The 12,635-nt window shown below is 36.0% G+C and overlaps 1 protein-coding gene across 2 annotated transcripts in view; it reads left to right on the top strand.

Moving 5' to 3' along the window:
• CWF19L2 (CWF19 like cell cycle control factor 2) overlaps window positions 1-12,635 on the top strand; it is a 153,038-nt gene that overhangs the window by 82,025 nt on the left and 58,378 nt on the right. The window lies entirely within an intron of this gene.

Below are 12,635 nucleotides of genomic sequence, written 5' to 3'. Positions count from 1 at the left end.
AAAACAGATAAAAAGCGTGTCTTTGTGGAGTATTATTTGAATAGGAAGAGAGAGATAGCAAGTGATAAAGATTATAATAAACTGTACAGCATAGTCGAAGGTTATATATCCTAAGCAGGGTAGAGGGAATCTTGAGTGTCAGGTATGCTGTATGTTTATGTGTGTGTGTGCGTCTTGGGATGCACAGGCTAATTCTCATTGGGAAAGTGATGCAAGGACTTGAAGGAAGTTAGACAGTGATCTCTGTGTCTCTGAGTGAAGGGCTCTGTGGACATAAGGAACAGAAGATTGGATGTGTGTCCAGTATTTAGACAAAATAGCAAGGAGACCAGTGTTGCTGGAGTGAAATGAGTGAAAGAGAAGTGGAAGATCCAGATTTGAGAGTCTGTGGGAGGCCAGATCATGTTCAGCTTAAAAGTCATAATAAGGAAGTAGGTTTTTATTCTGGGTGAGAAGTAAAACTGTTCAGATTTTTGAGCAGAAAATGTATTTTGACAGAACCATCCTGGCTTTTTGTTAGGAGTAGATTGAAGGAGAATAAGGGCAAACATGGGGTCTAATTAAGCTTTTGCATTAATACACATAAGAAAGAATAGTGAACTTGACTAATATGGTAACTGAAGAGATATTCGAAGTAATTAGGTTTTTTACATGCATAAATGTTTTCCATGTATATTTTGAAGGACTTGATTATTGTGATGGTTTAGATGAGAGAGGAATATGAAATAGTGTTGAGAATCTTTGTATCTCTTGTCATCAAAAATATTTTCTGTTTTGGCAATGTCTTTTCTGGTTTGATTATCAGGGTGATGGTGGCTTTATAGAATGAATTTAGGAGTGTTTCTTCTTCTTCAATCTTTTTGAAGTGTTTGAGAAGGATCACTGTAAGTTCTTATTTGTGTATCTGGAAGAATTTCCCAGTGAAACCATCTGGTCCTGGACTTTTTTTTGCAGGGAGGATTTTTATTTTTACAGATTTGATTTCAGTTCTAGTGAAATTCATCAGTCTGTTCCAAATTATCTACTTCTTTTCTGTTCAGTTTTGATAGGCTGTGTGTTTCTAGAAACTTGTCCAATTCTTCTAGGTTGTACACTTTGTTGGCATGTAATTGTTCATAGTATTTTCTTTTGGTACTTTTGTATTCTGCAGTATTGGTTGTTATTTCTCCCATTTTATTTCTTCTTTTTTTGGGGTGGGGTCCTCTCTTTTCTTAAAGTTCTTGGCCAGAGATTTGATTTTGTTTATTCTTTCAAAGGACCAGCTCTGAGTTTTATTGGTATTTTTCTATTTTAAAAAAATCCTTTATTTATTTATTCTCTGACCTTTATTATTTCCTTCCTTATCCTATCTTTAGGTTTTGTTGTGTGATTCTTTTACGTGGCAAGTTGCGTTCCTTATTTGTGATTTTTCTTGTTTCTTGAGAAAGGCTTGTATCACTGTGAACTTCTCTGTGCTTTGGCTGCATCTCATAGATTTCCTATGGTTGTGTTTTCATTGTCATTTATCTCAAGATGTTTTTTAACTTCCTCTTGATTTCATCATGACCCTTAGTTTTTAAATAGTATGTTGTTTAGTCTCCATATTATTGTTTTTTTTCCTAGTTCCTCATTCAATATTTGATTTCTAGTTTCATGCGATTGTGGTCAGAAAAGATGCTTGAAATAATTATTGTACTCAAATTTCTTGAAGATTGTTTTGTGTCTTAGTTTATGGTGAATTCTAGAGAGTGTTCTATTCACACTTGAAAAGAATTTGTATTTTTTGTTTTGTTTTTATATAGAGTCCTGAAAACATAAATGACGTTTAACTGTTCTATCATATCATTTAGAATCTCTGTTGCCTTACTGATTTTCTGTTTGGAAGATCTGTCCATTGATATGAGTTTCGTATTAAGTCTCATACTATTTTTGTATTCCCATCATTTTCTCCCTTTATGTCTGTTAGTATAGGCTTAGTACTTTGGGTGTTCCTGTATTGGTTGCATATATGTTAATGAGTGTAAAGTCCTCTTCTTTTGTAGATCCTTTTATTATTAATGTGGGCTTCCCTGGTGACTCAGCTGGTAAAGAACCTGTCTGCAATATAGGAGACCTGGGTTCGATCCCTGGGCTGGGAAGATCTCCTGGAGGAGGGAGAGGCTGCCCACTCCAGTACTCTGGCCTGGAGAATTCCATGGACTGTATAGTCCATGGGGTTGCAGAATTGGACATGACTGAGCAACTTTCACTTTATTATTATATAGAATTCTTCTTACTTTCTCTTTATATCCATTGCTTTAAAGTCTATTTTGTACGAGAAGAGTATTGGTACCCCCTTTCTTGTGGTTATGTTTGCACGAGCTGTTGTTCTCCAACCCATCATATTCAATCTGTGTATGTCTTTTGCCCTAAAGTTGGTTTCTGCAGGTAGTTTATTGTAGGCTCTTCTTTTATCATCTCATCAGCCTTTCTGTGTCTTTTTTTTTAATCTTTCTATTGAAGGATAATTGCTTTACAGAATTTTGCTGTTTTCTGTCAAACCTCAGCATGTATCAGCCATAGGTATACATATATCCCCTCTCTTTTGAACCTCCCTCCCATCTCACTCCCCATCCCACCCTCTAGGTTGAAACAGAACCCCTGTTTGAGTTTCCTGAGCCATATGGCAAATTCCCTTCGGCTATCTGTTTTACGTATGGTAATGTAAGTTTCCATGTTACTCTTTCCATACATCTCACCCTCTCCTCCCCTCTCCCCATGTTCATAAGTCTATTCTCTATGTCCGTTTCTCCATTGTCGCTCTGTAAAGAAAATTTTCAGTATCATTTTTCTAGATTCCATATATATGCATTAGAATACAATATTTATCCTTCTCTTTCAGATTCACTTCACTCTGTATAATAGGTTCTGGGTTCATCCACTTCATCAGAACTGACTCAAATGTGTTCCTTTTTATGGCTGAGTAATATTCCATTGTGTATATGTACCACAACTTCTTTATCCATTCATCTGTTGATGGACATCTAGGTTGCTTCCATGTTCTAGCTGTTGTAAATGGTGCTGCAGTGAACAATGGGACACATGTGTCTTTTTCAATTTTGGTTTCCTCAGGGTATATGCCTAGGAGTGGTATTACTGGGTCATATGATGATTTTATTCCTAGTTTTTTAAGGAATCTCCATAACATCTTCCATAGTGGATGCCTCAATTTACATTCCCACCAACAGTGCAAGAGCATTCCCTTTTCTCCACACCCTCTCCAGCATTTATTGTTTGTAGAATTTTTGGTGGTGGCTATTCTGACCAGTGTGAGGTGATATCTCATTATGGTTTGATTTGCATTTCTCTAATAATGAGCAATGTTGAACATCTTTCCATGTGTTTGTTAGCCATTTGTATGTCTTCTTTGGAGAAATGTCTGTTTAGGTCTTTTTCCACTTTTTGATTGGGTTTTTTTTTTTTTCTAGCATTGAGTTGTATGAGCTGCTTGTATATTTTGGAAATTAATCCTTTGTCAATTGTTTCCTTTGCTGTTATTTTCTCCCATTCTGAGGGTTTTTTTTTTTTTTTTTCACCTTGCTTATAGTTTCCTTTGTGGTACAAAAGCTTTTAAGTTTAATCAGGTCCCGTTTATTTACTTTTGTTTTTATTGCCATTACTCTGGGAGGTGGGTCATAGAGGATCTTGCTTTGATTTATGTCATTGAGAGTTCTGCTTATGTTTTTCTATAAGAGTTTTATAGTTTCTGGTCTTACATTTAGATCTTTAATCCATTTTGAATTTATCTTTGTATATGGTGTTAGGAAGTGTTCTAATTTCGTCCTTTTACATATAGCTGTGCAGTTTTCCCAGCACCATTATCTGAAGAGGCTGTCTTTGCCCCATTGTATATTCTTGACTCCTTTGTCAAAAATAAGGTACGCATAGGTGCAAGGGTTTATTTCTGGGCTTTCTGTCTTGTTCCATTGGTCTGTATTTTTGTGCCAGTACCGTACCATTGATGACTGTAGCTTTGTGGTACAATTGGAAGTCAGGCAGGTTGATTCCGCAATCTCCACTCTTCTTTCTCAAGACTGCTTTGGCTATTTGGGGTCTTTTGTGTTTCCATATGAATTAGGAAATTTTTTGTTCTAGTTCTGTGAAAAATGTCATTGGTAATTTGATAGGGAGTGCATTGAATCTGTAGATTGCATTTGTAGTATAGTCATTTTCAGAATATTGATTCTTCCTACCCAGAAACATGGACTATCTCTCCATCTGTTTGTGTCATCTTTGATTTCTTTCATTAGTGTCTTATAATTTTCTGTGTACAGCTCTTTTGTCTCCTTATGTAAGTTTATTCCTAGATGTTTAATTCTTTTTGTTGCAGTGTTGAATGGGATTAATTCTTTAATTTCTCTTCCTGATTTTTCATTAGTATATAGAAATGCAAGTGATTTTTGTTTATTGATTTTGTATCCTACAGCTTTGCTAAATTCACTGATTAGCTCTAGCAATTTTCTGATACTATCTTTAGGGTTCTCTGTGTACAGTATCATGTGATGTACAAACAGTGAGAGCTTTGCTTTTTCTTTTCTGATCTCAATTCATTTTATTTCTTTTTCTTCTCTGATTGCTGTAGCTAGGACTTCCAAAACTGTGTTAATAATAGGGGTGAAGGTGGACCCCCTTGTCTTGTTCCTGATCTTATGGGGAATACTTTCAGTTTTTCACCATTGAGAATAATGTTTGCCGTGGGTTTATCATATATGGCCTTTATTATATTGAGATAGGTTCTTTCTATGCCCATTTTTTAAGGAGTTTTAATCATAAATTGGTGCTGAATAATGTCAAAGGCTTTTTCCGCATCTATTGAGATTATCATATGGTTTTTATCATTCAATTTGTTTTTTTTTCCCATTTATTTTTATTAGTTGGAGTCTAATTACTTTACAGTATTGTAGTGGTTTTTGCCATACATTGACATGAATCAGCCATGGATTTACATGTGTTCCCCATCCCGATCCCCCCTCCCACCTCCCTCCCCATCCCATCCCTCTCCAGCCCCGAGCACTTGTCTCATGCATGCAACCTGGGCTGGTGATCTGTTTCGCACTTGATAATATACATGTTTTGATGCTGTTCTCTCAGATCATCCCACCCTCGCCTTCTCCCATAGAGTCCAAAAGTCTGTTACTGTTCGTGGGAATGCAAACTAGTACAGCCACTATGGAGAACAGTGTAGAGATTCCTTAAAAAACTGGAAATAGAACTGCCATATGACCCAGCAATCCCACTCCTGGGCATACACACTGAGGAAACCAGATCTGAAAGAGACACATGCACCCCAATGTTCAATTTGTTAATATGGTGTATCACATTAATTGATTTGTGTATATTGAAGAATCCTTTCATCCCTGGAATAAACCCAAGTTGATCATGGTTAATGAGCTTTTTGATGTGGTGTTGATTCTGTTTGCTAAAATTTTGATGAGGATTTTTGCATCTGTGTTCATCAGTGTTATTGGCCTGTAGTTTTCGTTTTTTGTGTTGTCTGTGTCTGGTTTTGGTATCAGGGTGATGGTGCCCTAGTAGAATGAGTTTGGAAGTGTTCCTTCCTCTGCAGTCTTTTGAAAGAGTTTTAGAGGGATAGGCATTAGCTCTTCTCTAAATGTTTGATAGAATTCTCCTGTGAAGCTGTTTGGTCCTGGACTTTTGTTTTTGGGGAGATTTTTAATTACAGCTTCGATTTCAGTGCTTATAATTTGGTTGTTCATAATTTCTATCTCTTCCTGATGCAGTCTTGGGAGGTTGAACTTTTCTAAGAATGTGTCCATTTCTTCAAGGTTATCCATTTTATTGCCATATAGTTGGTCATAATAGACTCATAATCCTTTGTATTTCTGCATTTTCTGTTGGAACCTCTCCTTTTTCATTTCTAATTTTGTTGATTTGATTCTTCTTTCTTATTTTCTTGATCAGTCTGATTCAAGGTTTGTCAATTTTGTTTATTTTCTCTAAGAACTGATTTTTAGCTTTATTAATCTCAGTATTGTTTCTTTCATTTCTCTTTCATTTATTTCTGATTGGATCTTTATAATTTCTTTCCTCTGCTAATTCTGGGGTTTTTCTTTCTTTTTGTTCTTTTCCCAGTTGTTTTAGGTGTAAAGTTAAGTTGTCCATTCAATGTTTTTCTTGTTTCTTGAGGCAGGATTGTACTGCTATAAATTACCCCTTAGAACTGCTTTTGCTGCATCCCATAGGTTTTGAGTTGTCGTGTTTTCATTTGTTTCTAGGAATTTTTTTATTTCCCTTTTGATTTTTTCAGTGACCTGTTGGTTATTTAGAAACATACTGTTTAATCTCCATGTGTTTGTGTTTTTCACAGTTCTTTTCTTGTAGTTGATATCTAGTCTCACAGCATTGTGGTCAGAAAAGATGCTTGATACAATTTCAATTTTCTTAACTTTACTGAGGTTTGATTTGTGACTCAAGATGTGATCTATCCTGGAGAATGTTCCATGTGCACTTGAGAAGAAAGTGTATTCTTTTGCATTTGGACGGAATGTCTTGAGGATTTCAATGAGATCCATCTCATCTAATGCATCAATTAAGACTTGTATTTCCTTATTAATTTTGTTTTGATGAACTGTCCATTGTTTTGAATGCGGTATTAAAATCTCCTACTATTATTGTGTTATTGACTATTTCTCCTTTCATGTCTGTTAGTGTTTGTTTTATGTATGAGGTACTCCTATCTTGGGTGCACAGATATTTACAATTGTTCTGTCTTCCTCTTGGATTGATCCCTTGATCATTATGTAGTGTCCTTTCTTATCTCTTGTAATATTCTTCATTTTAGGTCTACTTTGTCTGGTATGATTGCTAACCCAGCTTTCTTTTGCTTTCTGTTTGCATGGAATGTATTTTTCCATCCTCTCAGTTTCAGTCCCTACATCTCTTTAGGTCTGAAGTAGGTTTCTTTTAGCCAGCATAGATACGGGTCATGTTTTTGTATCCATCCAGCCAGTCTGTGTCTTTTGGTTGGAGCGTTTAATCTATTTACACTTAAATTAATCATTGATATATATGTTCCTGTCGCCATTTTCTTCATTGTTTGGGGTTGATTTTGTAGATCTTTTTCTTCTCTTGTATTTCTTGACTATATAAGTCCCTTTAACATTTGTTGTAAAGTTGGTTTGGTGGTACTGAACTCTTTTAACTTTTGCTTGTCTGAAAAGGTTTTGATTTCTCCATCAATTTTGAATGAGATACTTGGGTTTACTCTGGTATGGTGATCTTGGTTGTAGATTTTTCCCTTTCAGTACTTTCCATATATCCTGCCATTTCCTTCTGGCCTGCAGAGTTTCTGCTGAAAGATCAGCTGCTAAACGTATGGGGTCTTCCTTGTATATTACTTGTTGCTTTTCCACTGCTGCTTTTAATATTCTTTCTTAGTGTTTAATCTTTGCTAGTTTGATTAGTATGTGTCTTAGTCTGTTTCTCCTTTGGTTTATCCTGTATGGGACTCTTTGTGTCTCTTGGACTTGGTTGACTCTTTCCTTTTCCATGTTGGTGAAATTTTCAACTATAATCTCTTCAAAAATTTTCTCATACACTTTCTTTTTCTCTTCTGCTTCTGAGATCTGTATATTTTGAATGTTGGTGCATTTGATACTGCCCCAGAATTCTCTGAGAATTCTGAGACTCAGAATTCTGAGAACTGAGACTCAGTTCTTTTCATTCTTTTTACTTTTTCTGCTCTTCAGAAGTTATTTCCATGATTTTATCTTCCAGCTCACTGATTTGTTCTTCTGCTTCAGATATTCTGCTTTTAATTTCCTTCTAGAGTATTTTTAATTTCAGTAAGTGTGTTGTTAGTCTCTATATGGTTATTCTTTAATTCTTCTGGATTTTTCTTAATTTATTCTTGCATTTTCTCCTTCCTGTTTTCAAGAATTTTGATCATCTTTTCTATCATTATTCTGAATCCTTTTTCAGGTAGTTTGCTTATTTCCCATTCATTTATTTGAACTTCTGTGTTTCTAGTTTGTTCCTTCATTTGTGCAGTATTTCTCTGCCTTTTCATTATTTTTTTTTTTTAAGTTGTTGTGTTTGAGGTCTTCTTTTCCCAGTCTTCAAGGTTGAATTATTTCTTACTTTTGGTTTCTGCTCTCCTAAGTTTGGTCCAGTGGTTTGTGTAAGCTTTATATAGGGTGAGATTTGTGCTGAATTTTTTTTTTTTTTGGTCTTTCCTCTGATGGGCAAGGCTGAGTGAGGTGGTAATCCTGACTACTGTTGACTGGGTTTTTTTGGTTTGTTTGTGTTTGGATGAGGCGTCCTGCTCAGGGTGGTTGGATGATGCCGGTTCTTGTATTCAAGTGGTTTCATTTGTGGGAGTTCTAACTATTTGATACTTCCTAGGTTAGTTCTCTGGCAGTCCGGGGTCTTGGAGTTAGTGCTCCCACCCTAAAGGCTCAGAGCTTGATCTCTTAACTGGAGGTCTTCTGGAATCTGAGACTGAGCCGCATGAGCTTCCTGCCAAGTTTGGTTTTGTTGTCCTGGTTTCCAGCATGCCAATTCCACTGCGCTGGGTTTCTTTTGTGTTTGGCTTCCATAGCATGAGCTTTTGCCCAATTCGGCTTCTGCCGTGCTTGGTCTCTGCCTTGCAGGGGCTGAGCTGAGGTTATTTCAGCCACATTACATCCAAGTCATGGCACCAGATACATTGGAGGAGTGTGTAATTTCCTCAGTTCTGTCTTGCAGCAGCAAAGGTTTGAAATGCAGACCAGTGTTATAGCTTGGTTATAGCTCAGAGAGCACACTGTTACTCTCTCAAGCATCAGAACCTTCTGGTGTAGTTTCTGTTTGCTGCTCGCATCTCTTCAGATTTTCTGCTGTTGACTTATCACTGTGGAAATTCTGCCATCCCGCCACCTGCTGAGCCTGCGCACCAGCCCACAGCGCCTCCCCAGGGCTGCGAGGCCCACACCTCTGTTCTCTTTTTGAGATCTTGTGTCATCTTTACTTTCTCTACTCTAAATTTTTTTCATATAAATTTCTTATCTCCTCTTTATTTGGTTGTTCTAGATTTTTATCTTTGCCCTTCATCTTCAAGGTTGAAAGTATCTATAAGCTGAGATAGCCTTTAAAATATGACACTATTAATACTAGTTGATTAATAGTAAAAATACATAATACTGTGTGTGCATGTAAGATTGAAAATTTGGATGCATTTTTTTTCCCTTTCTGTTTCGACAGGGAAAGTAAATCTCTAGTAACTGAAATTGAAGTAGTTTTCCTTAATAATTAATTCTCCTTGGAGAGATAGACCGAAACACAAATAATTTGCTTAGTCTTGTTTTGAATTGATTTTTAATGAAGTTGTTATCTAGTATACTTTATGTCATTTTTTTTATTAGGACCTTTTCAGTAAAATTCTGTTTTTATCATAGAATGCAGTTTGGTGTATATTTAATAAAAGTTCATGGGAATAACTTCTTTTGAAGAGTAGAAGTGAAAAGAATCATTTGAGGGCTGTTAATTGAAAGAATAGAAGTTAGGTGGAACACCATTGTGGTAGATAATTCAGCAAGTTCATTCTGTCGTTTAATTGCTTTCAAGGTTTGGTAGGGTCTTTATTCTTTTTTTGTACCTTAAGCCTATACAGTCTTTATCAGTATACTTCAGTTATGGTTTGAAGGGGACACGATGTGGAGTTGCAGTCTCCTTCTGCTAGGATAGAATTGCCATTCTTTTTTTTTTTTTTTAATTTTTTATTGTAGCAAAGTTGATTAACAATATTGTTAATTTCTAGTGTACAGCAGACTGATTCAGTTTATACATAACGTGTCAATTCTTTTTGAAATTCTTTTCTGATTTACTTTATTACATGATGTTTAGCAGAGTTCTCTATGCTATACAGTAGTTCCTTGTTGGTTATCTGTTTTAAAAGTAGTGCATATATCTCAGCCCCAAGCTCCCAGTCTACCCCTTCCACCTGCCTTGCCCTACTGGTAACCATAAGCTTATTCTCTGTTTGTGAATCTGTTTCTGTTTTGTAAATAAATTTGTTGGTGCCCCCTCTTTTTTGTTTTGTTTTTTTAGGATCCCACATATAAACATGTATTGTTCTTTCAGTGTCTTAACTTGTTTCACTCAGTATGACATTCTCTAGGTCTATCTGTTTTGCTGCAGATTGCATTTTTTTTAATTGCTAAGTGATACTCTACTCTCTGTGTGTATCATATGGTCTTATCCATGTTTTTGTTGATGGACATTTAGGTTACTTCCATGTCCTTGCTATTGTAAATGGTGGTGCAGTGTATATTAGGGTGCATGTTTCTTTTTGAATTGTGGTTATCTCAGGGTATATGCCTAGTAGTGGGATTGCTGGCTCATATGGTGGTTCTGTTTTTAGTTTTTAGAGGAATCTCCATACTTTTCTTCATAGTGGCTATATCAATTTACATTGCCACCAACAGTGGCTGCACTCTCTCCAGCTTTTACTATTTGTAGATTTTTTGACAAACGACTATTTTAACGGGTGTGAGGTGACATCTCATTGTAGTTTTGATTTGCATTTCTCTAGTGATTAGCTGTGTTCAGCATCTTTTCGAATGTGCCTCTTTACCATCTGTATGTCTTCTTTGGGGAAATGTCTGTTTAAGTCATCTACCCTATATTGATTGTGTGTTAGTTTGTTTGTTTGTTTTAATATTGAGCCACCTGAGCTGTTTGTAAATTTTAGAGATTAATCCCTTACTGATTTCATTGTTTGCAAATATTTTCTCCCATTCTATTGGTTGTCTTTTCATATTACTCTGGGAGACAGCCTCAAGAAGATAGTACTGTGATTTACTTTAAAGAGTGTTCTGCCTGTAGTTTCCTCTAAGTGTTTTTGTAGAATCTGGTCTTACATTTGTGTTTTCAGTCGTGTTGAGTTTATTTTTGTGTATGGTGGTAAGGAATGTTCCAGTTTCCTTGTTTTACATGTAGCTGTTCTGTTTTCTTGGGGACATTTTTTGAAGAGAGCATCTTCCTACCCTTGTATAGTCTTGCCCCCATTGTAATAGATTAATTGACCATAGGTGTGTGGGTTTTTTGATGCTGAAGCTGAAACTCCAATACTTTGGCCACCTCATGCGAAGAGTTGACTCATTGAAAAAGACCCTGATGCTGGGAGGGATTGGGGGCAGGAGGAGAAGGGGACGACAGAGGATGAGATGGCTGGGTGCCATCACTGAGCCTGCCTCACTGGGCATGAGTTTGAGTAAACTCCAGGAGTTTGTGATGGACAGGGAGGCCTGGTGTGCTGCAATTCATGGGGTCGCAAAGAGTTGGACACGACTGAGTGACTGAACTGAACTGAACTGACTGTGGGGGTTTATTTGTGGGTTTTTTTTATCCTGTTCCATTGATCTGTATTTTTGTTTTCATGCCGGTACCATACTGTTTTGATGTCTGTAGCTTTGTAGTATAGTCTGAAGTCAGGGATTCTGATTTCTCTAGCACCATTTTTCTTTCTCAGGATTCATGTTGCTTTTCAAGGTCTTTTGTGTTTCCATACAAATAATTTTCATTTTGTTCTAAAAAAAAATGCCATTGGTAATTTGGTAGGAATTGCATTCAGTCTTTATAGATTGACTTATGCAGTATTGTCATTTTGACAGTATTGGTTCTTTCAAACCAAGAATGTGGTATATCTTCTCATCTGTTTGTATAATCTTTGATTTCTTTCATCACTGTCTTGTTTTTGAAATTTACGTCTATTGTCTCCTTAGGTTGCTTTATTCCTACATGTTTGTTTCCTTTTCATGGGTTGATGAGTGGGATTGTTTCTTTAATTTCTCTTTCTGGCCTTTTGTTTTTAGTGTGTAGATGTGTAACAAATTTCTGTGTTTTAATTTTGTATACTGTAACTTTACTGATCATTGATGAAATCTGGAAGTTCTCTGGTAGCATCTTTAAGATTTTCTATGTATAGTATCATGTCATATGCAGACAGTGGCAGTTTAATTTCTTCTTTTCCAATCTGGATTTCTTTGATTTCTTTTTCTTCTTAAGTTGTGGTGCCTTGGATTTCCAAAACTGTGTTGAATGAAAGTGGTGAAAGTGGACATCCTTGTCTTGTTATTCATCTTAGAGGAAATGCTTTCAGCTTTGCACCCATAAATATGATGTTGGCTGTAGGTTTGTCATAATTGGCTTTTATTATGTTGAGACATGTTTCATCTATGACCACTTTCTGGAAGGTTTTCTTTTTTTTTTTTTTAATCATAAATGGGTGTTGAATTTTGTCAAAAGCTTTTTCTGTACCTGTTGATATGTCTGTATGGTTTTTATTCTTAAGTTTGTGGATGTATCACTGATTAATTTGAAAATAATAAAATTATTTGCATTCCTGGGAGAAATCCCACTTGGTCATGCTGTATGACCCTTTCAATATTTTGTTGGGTTCAGCTTGCTAGTATGTTGTTGAGGATTTTTGTGTCTGTGTTCATCAGTGATATTGGCCTATAATTTTCTCTTTTTTTGTAGTCACCTGTGTCTCATTTTGGCGTTATGGTTGTGGTGGCATCATAGAATGACTTTGGGACTGTTCCTTTGCAATTTTTCAAAATAGTTTTAGAAGAATAGATGTTAACTTTTTTCTAAATGTAAATATTAACTCTTCT

This window comes from Odocoileus virginianus, chromosome 10, assembly GCF_023699985.2.
Source record: "Odocoileus virginianus isolate 20LAN1187 ecotype Illinois chromosome 10, Ovbor_1.2, whole genome shotgun sequence".
In the NCBI taxonomy this organism is placed as follows: domain Eukaryota; kingdom Metazoa; phylum Chordata; class Mammalia; order Artiodactyla; family Cervidae; genus Odocoileus; species Odocoileus virginianus.
Note: the sequence above shows the minus strand (reverse complement) of the source record. Positions and strands in the feature narration are given on the sequence as shown.